A 14217-nucleotide genomic window follows, 5' to 3' on the forward strand; every position below is an offset into this window, starting at 1 on the left:
ATTTCCGACATCATTTGCTGAAGTCTAAAACGCCAATATCCAACAGCAGAATCCACCGCTCTCCGATTTTGTAGCACATTCAGGCCCCGATAGAACACTTTGCTATGGCTCGTGCTTCCGTCGATTCCGTGGGAACATAACCATTACGATCAATCACTAAACATATGAAAATATCAAAGCCACTATTAAATCCTTTTTCTCTTAACATGTATTTTATTAACAGGAAACGCAGAATGCACTATGGTCGATACTGTTGCTGTTTATGTTCACACAATAGTAAATTGCCTATACCACCCAGTCAACCGAGATAAAAAAATGCGCCATACATATTCGTTCTAACCGTTAGAGAACCATTAGAAAAAGTACAACAAAACACCGCATCACTCCCCCATCGCTAAAAAATCGTGCGGCTTCGTCTCCCGAATTGCGACGCAGGATTTTATCTTACATCGATCCACAGACTTTGAGAAAGAGTCCGCGGATTGATCCGAATGGAGAACAGTCTGCGTAGCCGGAAATCAAAGATGAAAACAGGTTGCCGTCTGCCGGAAGTTATCTGTCACAACGTTCGTTAACAAACCCTTCAATGGTAAACCATACTTGAGAAGTTGGAGATGAGAGATTTTTCTCGCGTTTAATTGAAACCTGCCCCGGGTTCCTTTTTACCTACAACTCTACGTATTTCAATACTTTATGTCGATTCTTTCTTATTCATATTTTGTATTTTATGACCAATATCGTTACTGAATTCAATACCATCCTATGAAGGACTGTTGCTAAGTGGACTCGAAAGGTTTTTGGGACTGCTTGCGAGAAGCCTCTTGTGGCCGGATTCTTTTTTGTTTGAACGTACATTAAATATTCAAGGATTCGCTTGGATCACCGTGACTAGCCTAAAAGCATCAAAGGTGGTAGTATTTGTGGACATGATGAATCAAAGTGTCTCTATTTCACTTCATTTATAATCAAGAATCATCGCTGCATTCTGATCGACGAAAGCTAGAGGAACTTCGTGACTTCAATGCGGAAAGAAAATCCAGAAGGGTTTATGTATGCATGAAGTAATGATTCCGCCTTTTTTGTCAATACTGAAAAAAATCGCCATTAACTTCCAACGGAATAAACATTATTGCAACCTTTTCATTTTTTTCATTAATCGCAATTAATGGGATATTTCATTTTTGTGATTCCATTGATAAAACCGAAAACCGCAACCGTCAACCACCACGATGACTGCAGCAGACCCGCGTGAGATCAATTTACCTACTAATACGAGATGGTAAAATGTACTGTTTGCCTTCGAATTGTATCGCCTTATTGCAGAACCATGCGTTCATTATTAAAGACGTGATGAATCGTAATAATTCGCTGATTTTATTGCAACCTGAGTCAACGAAAAGTGTAATAATTTGTTTAAACACGCGAGGAAGTAAATAAAGTAACTGTTGAGATAAACTACTCTGAATCAATCTACCGATTTCGCTATGAACTCGAATGTTTTCTCAGAAACCCATAACCAGTTTTCACTAGTAAAATTACTCTCGATATTTTTAACGGAACAGCTTAAAACTAACGATATGTATAACGATTGTCAGTCAAATCACGTTTAAATGCTGAATCTCGACAATCCTCGCGAGAGCCTGCAATCGGTTTTACCGCAGTACGAGCACGCTCGATTGAATTCACGGTGTTACAAAAGACCATAGGACCGACTGGGGGAAAAACAGCTCGAATGATTTTCACTACACAATAGAAACACTTAGCAGATTAGCTTTCTGTCTCTTCTGTCGCGTTCGATTACCAGGCTTCCAGAAAAATTTGATTTTCACACGAAAAGTTTTGTAATTATTACCAAAAGCAAATCAATGGACCTTAATAGCTTTAGTCTTTGTACCGTAACGGCAATTTCTGGCGCGTGTATCGACTTATAACATTTTTCGACCCTTGACTCGAAAAAAGTACAGTAGGAATTGTATGTAAAACGAAAAATACATAAAACCTAAATCATTATTCTAAAGTTTGATATACGTTTTACCAAAAATACATTCCTCTTTATGTATTTATGTTAATAAGTAAATCAGACTAAGAATGCCCCTAAACATTATAGAATACGAAACCATCAAATATGACCTGTTGACGGCCTGGGTGTGTCAAAGCCACATATTAAATACTTAATCAAATCATATAGTCCTGTCTTGAAAATACCCTGAGGTAATGTATTGTTTTTAACGATGACAAAGCACATGCATAAAATCGGTTCATATGTTTTTGTACGTTGGTGAATTTCATGTGCGTTATTTCATCAAAACCTTCGATGCATTTTAAATAGTATTTGCGACAAGGAATTTCGTAAAGGGTTAAAGAACAAAAAATGTCAATAAGTCAACATTTGCATTATAACTATTGTGGTGTGAGTGATCAAATGACTCATTTGTCACTACATGCACTGAAATGCATGCCGCAATGATGACATATTGGCTGCTCTCTGCGGTCGTGACATGTTCAGCATAAAATTATATAATTTCTATATTACGAAGCTAAGCAAAGAAAACGCAAAAATTAAACCAAATTAAATATTAAAACCTACAAGCTATTTAGCTATGAATTATACAGGCAGTAATAAAACTTTATTATCACGAAAAAAAACTGCATGCGAAAGATTAAAATCCCACTTGATAACGACCTCTCATATTTACTTGAATGAACAAGATTCAAATCTTAAATTTATTGAGAAGTGTTTGCGTTTCGTCTACTTCGGAGTGTTTTCGATTATCGTCTTGTGTTTGTTGATCATGACGGCGGTTTGTGTGATGATGTCGTCTGGTGGATGTCTTCCGAAGGTTCCTTATTAGTCGAGTTCAAAATCAGTTCCGACCAACCTGCGATAGGTCCTAACTCGGGTCGGCTTGGTCTTTACATGGACTAAGTCCATAGTCGTTACTAGCGTATGCTTAGTATCGACTATCGGCCAAAGTGCATCATTTACCATTTTGATTTTTTTCCGATCACACATAAACATTAATCAAATCTGGACGTACCAGCTTTCCGGTCCATTTATCGTGTCAAAAGCATATATTCGTATTCTTAGTTATATAGTTATTCTTAATAGTCGTATATAAGAAATAGGCGCAGAAAATTGGTTATTCTTGGTCGCAGATTCGGTGCGACTGAATGTTCTTTTTCAGAAAATGAAGTATCGGTTATTTGTAATAGATAGATAAAGATATAGTTGTTGTAAGTCACAAGACACCTCTCCATGGCGTAGCGACGTTATCTTTGATATCGTTTTTAACCGATATGATGGTACTATAAATGCAGCGCCAGTAATAAAAGGTTACTTACTGAGCCTCGTGGGAGCAGGTCAGATGTGTCGATTTATTGCGATATGACAGCGCTGTCAATATCATTGGGCCTGGGAATGAACGTCCTACCAAACCTACTGTACGTTACAACTAACGTATGTTGCATTTCTGATGAGTATTTCGCAACCAGCAGTTCTACAATAGGATTTCAGCCAAATTCTCTCTCTAAGTAATTGAACGACGACTTCGAAAGATACAGATATGGTTGGAAGCATTGCCAGTCATTTCCTGTATAAGCTAATTAATATCTTAAGCCTTAGAAGCTCTATCGAGAAAAATCGAAAGCAATTAAAGGTTGGATTTTAAAGTGAATCTAAAAATAAGGTTTATATTCGCTCATCAAAATCGGAATTTAAAAATGCGAAATCTTCTTAAGAGGGAATTGACTGTCGATAAATGAGTTCCCGGTATTCCTAATCGTCGGTGATCTTAATTAGATTTTCTTCGTACAAGATTAGAGGACGAGTTTTGTTGTACAGAAGTTTATAATGCCAGTAGAAACTTCGAATTATCAGAGGAGTCAACAGGATCGGTGTCGCGTGCACTGAGTTAGATACGATGTCAGTTGCATTTACTACCATGATTTTAAGTGGGATATGTCCATTTAGTAAGTACTTAACGATACAAAATTAACCCGGAAACTAAGCCGCAATGCGTGATACGAGAAGCCCCGGACGCTTCGCAGCCATAAAAAAGTCCGTCAATCCGCTGTGTAACCCTATCACGTAATAGATTGAAACGAAACGGCCGCCCGAAAAATCAAGTCCTAATGATTTCGTGGAGAGATCATCGCGAGATGACACGATATGTTTTATTAAGCGAATAATACTTCAATGTCGGCCGGGGAAACTGGATATCATATTCGATATGTTGGAAATTCTGCAGTAACATTTACGTTCCATCGCGCGCCTCGATACTCAACCTGATTTATGTATTAATTGCTACTAATACTCGAGTACAACATGTAACCGCAAAGTTCACTGAAAAATCTCTCCCGTATCCGTTGGATTTTGAGTTCGCGAGATCAATCATTTGATATGTGAAGAAAATGCAATCAGTATGGAATTCTGATTTGTGTACTATCTTATTTTGGGGCCAATCAATGATATGAGGGACCAATTGCACCCCGGGAAATCGGAATGCTTTTCATTTTAGTTCCCCATATGATCTGATGATCATCGTTACACGTACGTTCGGTCCTCCCAACGAGTTTCGGCATCGATTTCCGATCAGATATTTTTATGCTGTCTTTGATCGATGAATTGAAGACACTGCGATTAGCGCGCCGCCTAGGGGTGATGATTTTTGTAATAAAAATGGAGTCGTATTACGAAGACGTTGTTGATATAACGCTTAGGTCGGATTTCGGGTTCAGAAACTGTTACAAGCTCATCTATAACGAGATTGCACACAGCCGCTAGACATTTCAGCGCTCGATTGGGTAAATTAGTTCGATTGGGCGAAAGTAAACAGAACCGTGATCGATTCTGTGGCACAATCAGTCGACCTAAGCACCTAAACTGTACGACCGAGTCACATCTCTGCGACCAGTCAATCGCAATTGATCAGAGATAGGTTTGGATATCGGTGATATTATGATGCGCCGTTTAGCACAGAACGTTTCGATAAGCAACGCTTTTATACGTGCGTCACGTCCGTTGCAGCAGACGACTCTAGTTCGGTGAAACGATAAACTAGAAACTAGGAAGACCGATCAAACTGAAGGTATCGGGAATGAGATAGATACCTGTGAAAAGCAAATTAGTTGTATCCGAACCTAAACCTATTAAAACGCAATCTTACTCGAGATAATCTATATGAACGAAACCGCGTTTCTAACATGATACGAGCGTTAATTTAATCGGCCCTCCAATTCGCCGGTACAACCGTCAACTTTTCCGACAATTAACCAGATTTCCGTAGGTCTCAGTAAAGTAATTAACGAACGAAGATCGGGGTTATTGCTAGAAGCGAGCTGACTTAATCGATGCAATTGACTGCAAGTTTAAGTATACACGTATAGTTGTTCCTCCGTTTCACTGTTTGAAATTAATGTCCGCATATTCCTAGAGTCGTCGATGGACGATTCTTGACGAAATAGCCAGTGCCATATTGATAATGTATATACGAAATATAATATATAATCCTTTAATGGATACACGATATGGTTGGAATATGTTTTGAAAGTATTCCTGCTCTTGGGATATTGATGATGACGTAGTTGTCTAATGCCTCATCATCTGAATTTTTCTCCTGCGCGACAACCAACATAAGTGCTGACATGCCCATTTTCAGCGTTTCCTTTAACCGGTTATGCTAACATTCACCTCACCCGAATTATTGTCATCGATATCATTTTGTCAGTCGCAGGATATCGGTGTTTCAATTATCATCTCGCGAACGCATTTGCTGCCATTTTCGTTTCAATCCAATTTTGCCGTTTGGACATGTACTTAGCCTCGTTTGAACTAAATACGGGTCTCGTCGACGATAAGTGACTTCCGGCTTCTGTCAGCGTTCACTTCCGGTTTCTGTCAGCCTCGTCCCGTCTGTCATTTCGTTTTGTAAAACGTAATACATGGTCCATGTTTGATATAAAATTACCCGTATATACAAGTGAATTGTAAATAAAGATATAGGTTTGAACATATACCTTCCCAAACTTTCTAGAATAGGCCTACGTCACGAACGAGTGATATCTTTTTTTTTGTTATATACATTGAAACGTCTCAGCTAAGTAGAGAAATAAAGGTGCCTTTCTTATTCTTATTCTTGTTCTTTTCTATGACGGATATCGTTAATATCGATGAAGAATGGACGTGTCCTGTTGTACCGGCTTTGGAACTATTGATGATCCCGTTGCCTTAAGAAATGAAAAATTACATTGTCGTGTTTGAGGCTCTCCGCGGCCGAGCAACTTTTCTCGTAGATTACATAGATATGCAATTATCAAAGCGTCATTTAATCACTATACTGTCCAGCGCGATTTCCACCTTTGAGCGGGAGGACAATGCCCTGAAAAGTACGGAGAAGAAAGGAACGGGAAGGGGAAATCGATGGATTAGTAATTCTCCGGTTGATCCGGATTAGCGTTTCCTACCTCTCAGTCGGACTGTAATTCAAAGATTTACGTGCGTTTCGGGAGACACTAATTACACCGGGAGTTACTGTAAGACCGTACGTAACGTAAATACCAACTGACGTTCTGATGTTTAGTAGCAGCTTTCTATAGTGGGCTTCTGACAATAATTCAGGATACCTGTCTCGCCGAATAGATAGTTCGGATACGAAACTAAAGGCATAGGTCGTGTTGACTGTTTTTTGTTCGAAAAGCAAAGATATGTGACTGGTTGCATACGGCATTTTCTGCGACTAGAAATGAAAGATTTATTTAAGCATGGTCTAAGTCCATGATTTAAGTTACCGTACAGCGGCGCCTTTGTTCTATAATTTACCACCAACGCATCATAGCCACTTTTTCTGATCTTTCGTTCGGATCGCAACAGCATAACAAATGTTACTCACCCACCATATCGCTTAATTTGCTTCCATTTGAGTTCGATCGCTTTGTGATTCCATTTTGAAGTGGGCGCAATATCCTAATTTTTGCTTATTAGCAACGTTCAGTTTATTCGTTGTCATGGTAACCATTGGCCATGGTAACGAGTATTTCAGCATTGTAAATATTACGTATATATTTGCATTCTAATAATAAACGTCAAGCCGCTGCGGCACTTTGCCATTTTCAATCTCAATTGCCTTATCTTTCTTTTTTGTTGCAAAAAATTCTCATGTGTTCATGTGGTATACATAAGAGTAACCTGTAATTGCTTTTGGCACTGCTCACATGTTCACGTGAAGTACCAGTTCCAAAGCTAGACAAACCCAGGAAGTACATACACATCGACACTTCAAAAACACGTCAAAGTTTCCACAGATTTTTAAACTATTTGATAAAGCATTTTTTTCGACGAATTCATATTTTCAGCGCCTATTTCATCCTAGAATCTTTCGAATCAACACATTACCTAGAGATGCGCAATCAACTATTGCAAGAAGTTCCCATTATTCTTTATGCGAAGATTGATGCTATTTTGTTGTTTATTGTCATTAATCACATTTCACATGAAGAGTTGTTTGTTTAGGGGTCGGGGAATTGTTTTCCTAGATGCATTGTACAGTTTTTCCTCATTCAAACTTCCCGATAGAATTTGTAAGGCACCACGCGTTTTTAGCTTAGCATAAGCAACATAAATGATACACATCGTCTATGCAGTAATACTATAGGGTATTAAATTAAGGAAGAATTCAAGAAAAAGATTAGATTGGTATCTCTTTTAAGAAAAACTATCCAGTGTGTCATTGCTCCAAATGATCTTACTTTTCAATCGCAAGTTGATCAGTTTATCCTTTGTCCAATTCACTATTTGCGACAAATCTCGATAAAATTCATCTATAAATCAAAAATCCAATTCGGTGCTGAGCAACGACCAGAATATGGGTTCGAATTGTGGAAAATGGCTACATGATTTCTATCTTGACTTCGAAAGCGAATGATTCACTTTACATTGAACAAACCCATCCAATGACGTCAATATAATGACGGTAAAACGGAAATAACAATTCAAATATCGGTACCGATTAAAAGTTCGCGTTTTACCCCTACGCATGTAATTCAGTTGGAATTGAAATAATTAGTTGAGAAGATAAATCAATAAATTGCTCATGACTGGACTTTTGAATATGCATATCGTGTGTTTATAAGAACGTGCCTTAAACCTACATTTTGGAAATCCGATTTTTTTAGGTATTATATAAACAAAATGAGCATGCTAAAGTTATCTGTCAATAAACCATCGGGTTACTGGGCACTAAACCTTCTTGTATTCTCGATAACCTCATCATCTGAACAAATTGACTTGATTGTCAAACATCGTTCGGTCAGTTCCGCTAATTTCCGGTGATTTCCGCCTTGTAATGAGGTAGTCAATAAACAGTCAACTCCACGACAATCGACGGTAAACACATATTCGTGGGCTCGCCTCTAAACTGATTTTGTTTATATTGTTTGTGGCCCTTTGATAAAACACCGACAATCGCACTCGTATATGAGTCTCCATTTGACTCTTTGATGCTACGTGAAAGCAGGAATTTCCAGTCTTTTAAAGAAACATTTTTTAGATAATTGATATGATTTCTTATAGCACTTCAGTCCAAAGAAGTCCACCATTTCATGAAGCGAAGGAGATCACAAAGCAAAGCGCATTAAATTCACGTCGCTATTAGGTAACTCATAAAAAAACTAATACTTAGCTTGGAAACCATATCAACGTTGCGAGTATTCATACAAAGCAAGTACCCCTTTCGTGAAATTACCGCTTGTAGATCTCTTTTGGTGTGTTGTGTAAGCCGGTATTGATCAAGATGGAGACTGTTTGAATAGCTACTAATTGCAATCAGATTACCAACGTGTTTTCTGTAAGGACCGCCCTGATGACATTTTTCTAGACTAATTCTCTTACGTAAACTGGTGTCTTTGGAGGGTTTCTATTCTTAATTAGCGAACCAGTCGAATTAATACTGAACAAAGCTGGCACGGTAAAAGTTACCGGCGGCAAAGAAAAATAACCGAGAGAGAAAGTCGTCTATACTCGACATAATTGATTTTTATCTGAAGAAGATTTTTCGAACTAATCTAAGTTTCTCTTAAAACGATACCGCGATGCTATCTGTGACCTTTCGTTCAGTACAATCCTATCATGTTCTATCGTCGAGTAATTCTAAACGAGCGATATTTTCTTTAACATAATGGATAAAGATGTCGTAGAATAGCTCATCACACGCGACGTAACTAACAACTTTTCGAATACTGAATTAGTTCTACATAAATTGCGAATACTTTCGGTTAGGTCCCCTATCGGGTATAAAAGTAGAAAGCTCATTTGATTACTCGTTGTAATCAGTCTTCTGTACTGTAATCCAATATCAATCCAAACTTTTGTGCTAATTACTCTTTCGAGGATTATGCAACGATCATCGTTCGAACATTTCTTTCGCAATTTAGAAGCCGCTTAATTTGTCTGCTACGTTACTTAGGAAGGAAATTTGCTTTCAGGAAACTACGATACAGTTTCCTATACTTGAATGTTGAATTTTTCTGAATTCCCACGTGACGTATGTTTGAATAGGCGCGCTATTTCGTGGAATAACGGTCGCAAATTTATCAGTTCCCCCGAATTGGAGCTCGGTTTTGTTTGCTTGATAGTCGCGTATCACAATAGGATACCTTTTTGGTAAACACGCTTGACGAGTTGATATTGGAAACTGTTATTGCGGCGCTTGAAAAACCCGTGTTTCGTTCTTGCATCTGTTTTTGCGGAGGCATTTTATTGGGTTGTCGTACGCGTAGTTGAACGACGACAAAAGGCGATGACTGCGTTCACTAATAAACGCCGATAACATATTCGCCACCGAAAATTATTATTTCCTTCCTTTCATTAACAAACGCGTCGAAGTTACTATTTCTATCTTTCAGAATTGATCGAAGAATCAATTGTTTTAGTGAATATGATATTTTATTCGAGGAAATTTTCCTGGTTAACTTGTTTTATTAGTGTATCACTGTTGATGCTTGGTCTGTGGACTGTGTAAATGCCCTTAAAATAGGTAATTGTCCGACTTATTTATTTGATTTTGATTTGGTTTCGTTTGGTATCCCTTACAGGCCCCTCACAGCTGCCAGGAGCGGAAATCGGAAATCGAGGTATAGAAGAAATGTTAGTTTTCACGAGCCGTTTCCAGCTAGCTTTTTTCTGCTATACGCGACAGGACCTTAAATCATTCCATAGAAATTCTCAACTGCAATTAAACGTCTTAAATATGTTAAAATCCCGTCGTTTGATGGCCCATGAATTCGTAATAACAATTGACAACCATTGTGCCGGAACTACCGCGACGACAGGTGAAATATTTATCGCTGTATTCATTCCGTAACATATTGGAGACTGAATTGGAGACCTTTAGAAATGGCGAACAAACGGCCGCGTTAGGACAGCGTGAGAAGTTGAGCGCCCGCCTTCGACATCAACCTAAAACCTTAGATCTTATCTGAAGGGCAAGTAAGGGCTGCGTTATAGTGTATGTCGAAATCAGTTCATTGACAATTGATTGAATAATGATTTGAGGAATCGAAATTGATTTTGCTACCACCCCCTGCCAAATGTCATTCGCCTTCAGACATTCCACCTTCGCCTACGCGCTTTTTCTCGGAATAGCAACACTAATCCGTGCATGCGAATATCGTTTCAAGAGATTGATAGAATAAATTACTTCCACTATTATGATAGTAACAATATTACGTGTACTATTACTTCAAACTTAATATCGATTTTGATTCTTGATACTGTGGATCTTGCTTTATTCATTTTAGCTGTGATATAATTTCATGATACGCGTTCGATATGTAAGTGATGACTTGTTGACAGATTTCAGATGCTGCGTCTCTCGCGCTCATCCACCGACGTCACGATGATAGTCATCGGAGACGTATAGTGTCAATAGATGTATCAGTAAATTCCGACGAGCCCCCGTCGTGAAATCAACCCTCCTTACTGAACCCTCCTATGCTCTTCAAGATGATTTCAAATCATTTGTCTATATTCTAATTAGGCTGATTGAAAGCTTAACGAATATTTTCCCTTTGTTAGATCGATATCCATCAACGTATTTATTCAAGAAGTCAATATCTTCACGATATAAAACAACCCCCAAAAATGATCGAAAATCAAAGTATCAGTCGATTCCGATGTGTTCCTCGGATTATGGCTATCGGGAGTGCCCTCATTAACGTCATTCCCAGTTTAATTTCGCAGTTTCAATTCAGCATAACGCACATATATATACTTAATGCCACATTGTCGAGTTCGATCTTACTTACATACGATTTATTCCCGATGAAGGATACGGTATCTTCACGCCATATTTGTTTTCAAATCGACGCCCTCCGAATTTTTAGATGCTCAGGACCCAGTTCCACAGTTGTGAGTTAAGAATCGACTCAGAGTTAACTCTGAGTCGAATGATAATTTTAACTCAGAGTTAACTCTAACTCAGAACACTGTGGAGATCCTGTATCGTTGAATTTAAGTTCGTTATTTTGGTGAAATACGTTAACTATCTGAGCATGTGTATAGCTTCATCGAGCCGTTGTATCAGTTTTTAACGGCTATAAGTCTGTTCATAAAAATCAGCTTAAACCTAGACTATTTGAATAAAATGTGTATAGGGTGAAATAAAGAAAATTGTTTAAAATGTTTAGAGGATTAGCGATTGTAACAATTTTTTGACGCTGTAAATACCGTTAAAATGATGTTTATATGACATTGATACCTGCGTAGTATGTGCCATTTAAAGGGGTTCTGTGTAAGTCGACGTGCACCACGTCATCAATATTGGCATTTCGAAATAACAATTACAATCACGAATTTTGGCGTTTATTTCTTACTCAATATGATTCACAACTTTTATTCTATTTTTGATAAATTCCAATAATTATTTGACAATGTCAATATATTGGGGCTAGACTGGTTTCCGGTCAATTCAATTCAATTCAATTACCGACATATTTAAATCCAAAATAACTTTATTGATCCTTAGTATATAATTTATGTAATATCATTTGTTGTCGATAATACTACGCGATTTATGTTTGATTTTTCGAAGCGTCAATAAACTTTCAACTTCGAAACTCTCTATGAATATATGTTGAGAAAATGCAGACTGATGCATAGAATATTACGATATTTCACATAAATCAAGGGTTTGTCGGAAATGCGCCATTTTATATCCGACACGAAATATTCTATCAGCGCTCGATAACACGGAATCAATGTTGAAGTCTGCACGGTACATTCTAATCAACAAACAAACTCCTGTGGGACAAAAATAGCGCTTTTCATATCGAAAAAAAAACTTATCAGTGTTTTCTTATTAAATACACTACCACAGTATTGCCAAAATTGGAATTAGGATTTTGACGGATATGACGTTATGTATTATGAATGGCGAAAATATTGTCTTTTTCATTATAGAGTTCTGACTATACAATTACATGCAGTATATGAATTCAGCTATTTCATTTCTCGAGTGAATTCGTAACTGTCTGACCAGAGGCAATGACTTCCTACTAATAGCAACATGGTTGAAGAAAAACCAAATTGGAATTGCGTAAACCTGATAACTTGGTTTTTTTCTTATCGGCGTTGATTAAAATATCACGGTTTGCTTTGGTTGAACAAGCTTTTCACGCTTGAGTAAATCGACTACGCAAAACACAATCGCGTTAGGTTTTCCGTTGCGTAGTTTCGCCACAACAACAGGTGCTACGCCATAAGGCGGAAAAATTTCGGCGTAAACGAATTGGTTAACAGATTTAGACGTTCAACTGATCATCTTTTTTTAAGTCCATTCCGTTCTAAATAAACTGCAACATTTCAACTGTACGTATATGCATTATGTCGCTGAGTACTTGTTCATTATTTGGTTGGCCTTTTAACAATGCATCAGTCCGTATCATAATCTCTCTCTTGAAGAATACGGAACTTCATTAAGCCGACGGTTATTGGAAATACACGATCAAAATAACCAGGTTATTGCTGGCACCGCCTACTACTATTCAGAAATATGATATTCAGAATGCCGACAACATCAACTGATTTGATCATGTAGAACGTATTTTATTACGAATCGTGATTATTTCTTTACGAGAGACTCCATGGCTGTTACGGTGCTGATTTAACGCGTCAGTTGAAACGATTAATGCCCGGTTATCATCGTCCATCCCCCGGTCAAACCGACGATTAACGCCGATCGACAAGATCATAAAATTCAACATTCTTTATTCGCCTTCGTTGGCAGAAGTCCATCGTGATTCAGAACAACCGCTACCGGGCTTAATTCACTATCGATATCTTTATTTTTGCGTTAACTCCACAACCCTGAGATACAACTATGAATGGATCATATTTCAAAAGAATGCGCGAGATGAAATATATTGTGGCAAAAAATCAAGCCACAAAATAGAATATCCAATAAATGCTAAGGGTTTTATTACCAGAACAATGGCTAAATGAAAAATGATCTTGCGCATGTAACAACTAAACTTCGGAATTAAACTATATTATATAAAATCAATCACGCATTCATTTTTCAAATTAAAAACATGTGAAACTATTTTCGTTTCTGTGTAAACCTGATATCATTCAAACAGAATGTGCTGAATTAATTAATCATCGAAGTTGATTCTACGTGATATTAACTTTAATGATATAATGAATCTAGAAATGGGAATGGTACACGTAAAAACAGATGCAAATGTATAGAAATATAAACGAGTTTGCGACGGGGAATCATTAAACTTTTCAAGTCTTTTTTTTTCAGATGAAAAGGCTTTGTTAGAAACAAATAGTCATTATTCACTTACCGGTTATGAGGGTGTCGTTAAAGTTTCGCCAACTGGTTTTAGTTGTTTCGCTTTTGTAAAAATCCGAAATCGGATATTTCTCTGTAACTTGTATCGGCGGAGTTGACAAATCAGATGTTGTAAGTTGTTGTGATGTTGTTCGGTGCTTTCAATGCGTTTGATGAGTGAGTGAATGCGTGGTGTATGACTGATGGTGATGCGAGTTGGTTCGATAAGTCCGCGTGAAACCAGCCATTCGCTTCTAACTATTAGTGAGAGAGATAGAGAGTCAACGCGCAACAACTCCTGATATTGAATTATTAACTTTTTACTTTTATTTGAAGAAACCTGTAGGCGCGTGTTCTAACTTATCATTAATGATCAAATTCTGTCCGT

This window comes from Tubulanus polymorphus, chromosome 7 (assembly GCF_964204645.1).
Source record: "Tubulanus polymorphus chromosome 7, tnTubPoly1.2, whole genome shotgun sequence".
In the NCBI taxonomy this organism is placed as follows: domain Eukaryota; kingdom Metazoa; phylum Nemertea; class Palaeonemertea; order Tubulaniformes; family Tubulanidae; genus Tubulanus; species Tubulanus polymorphus.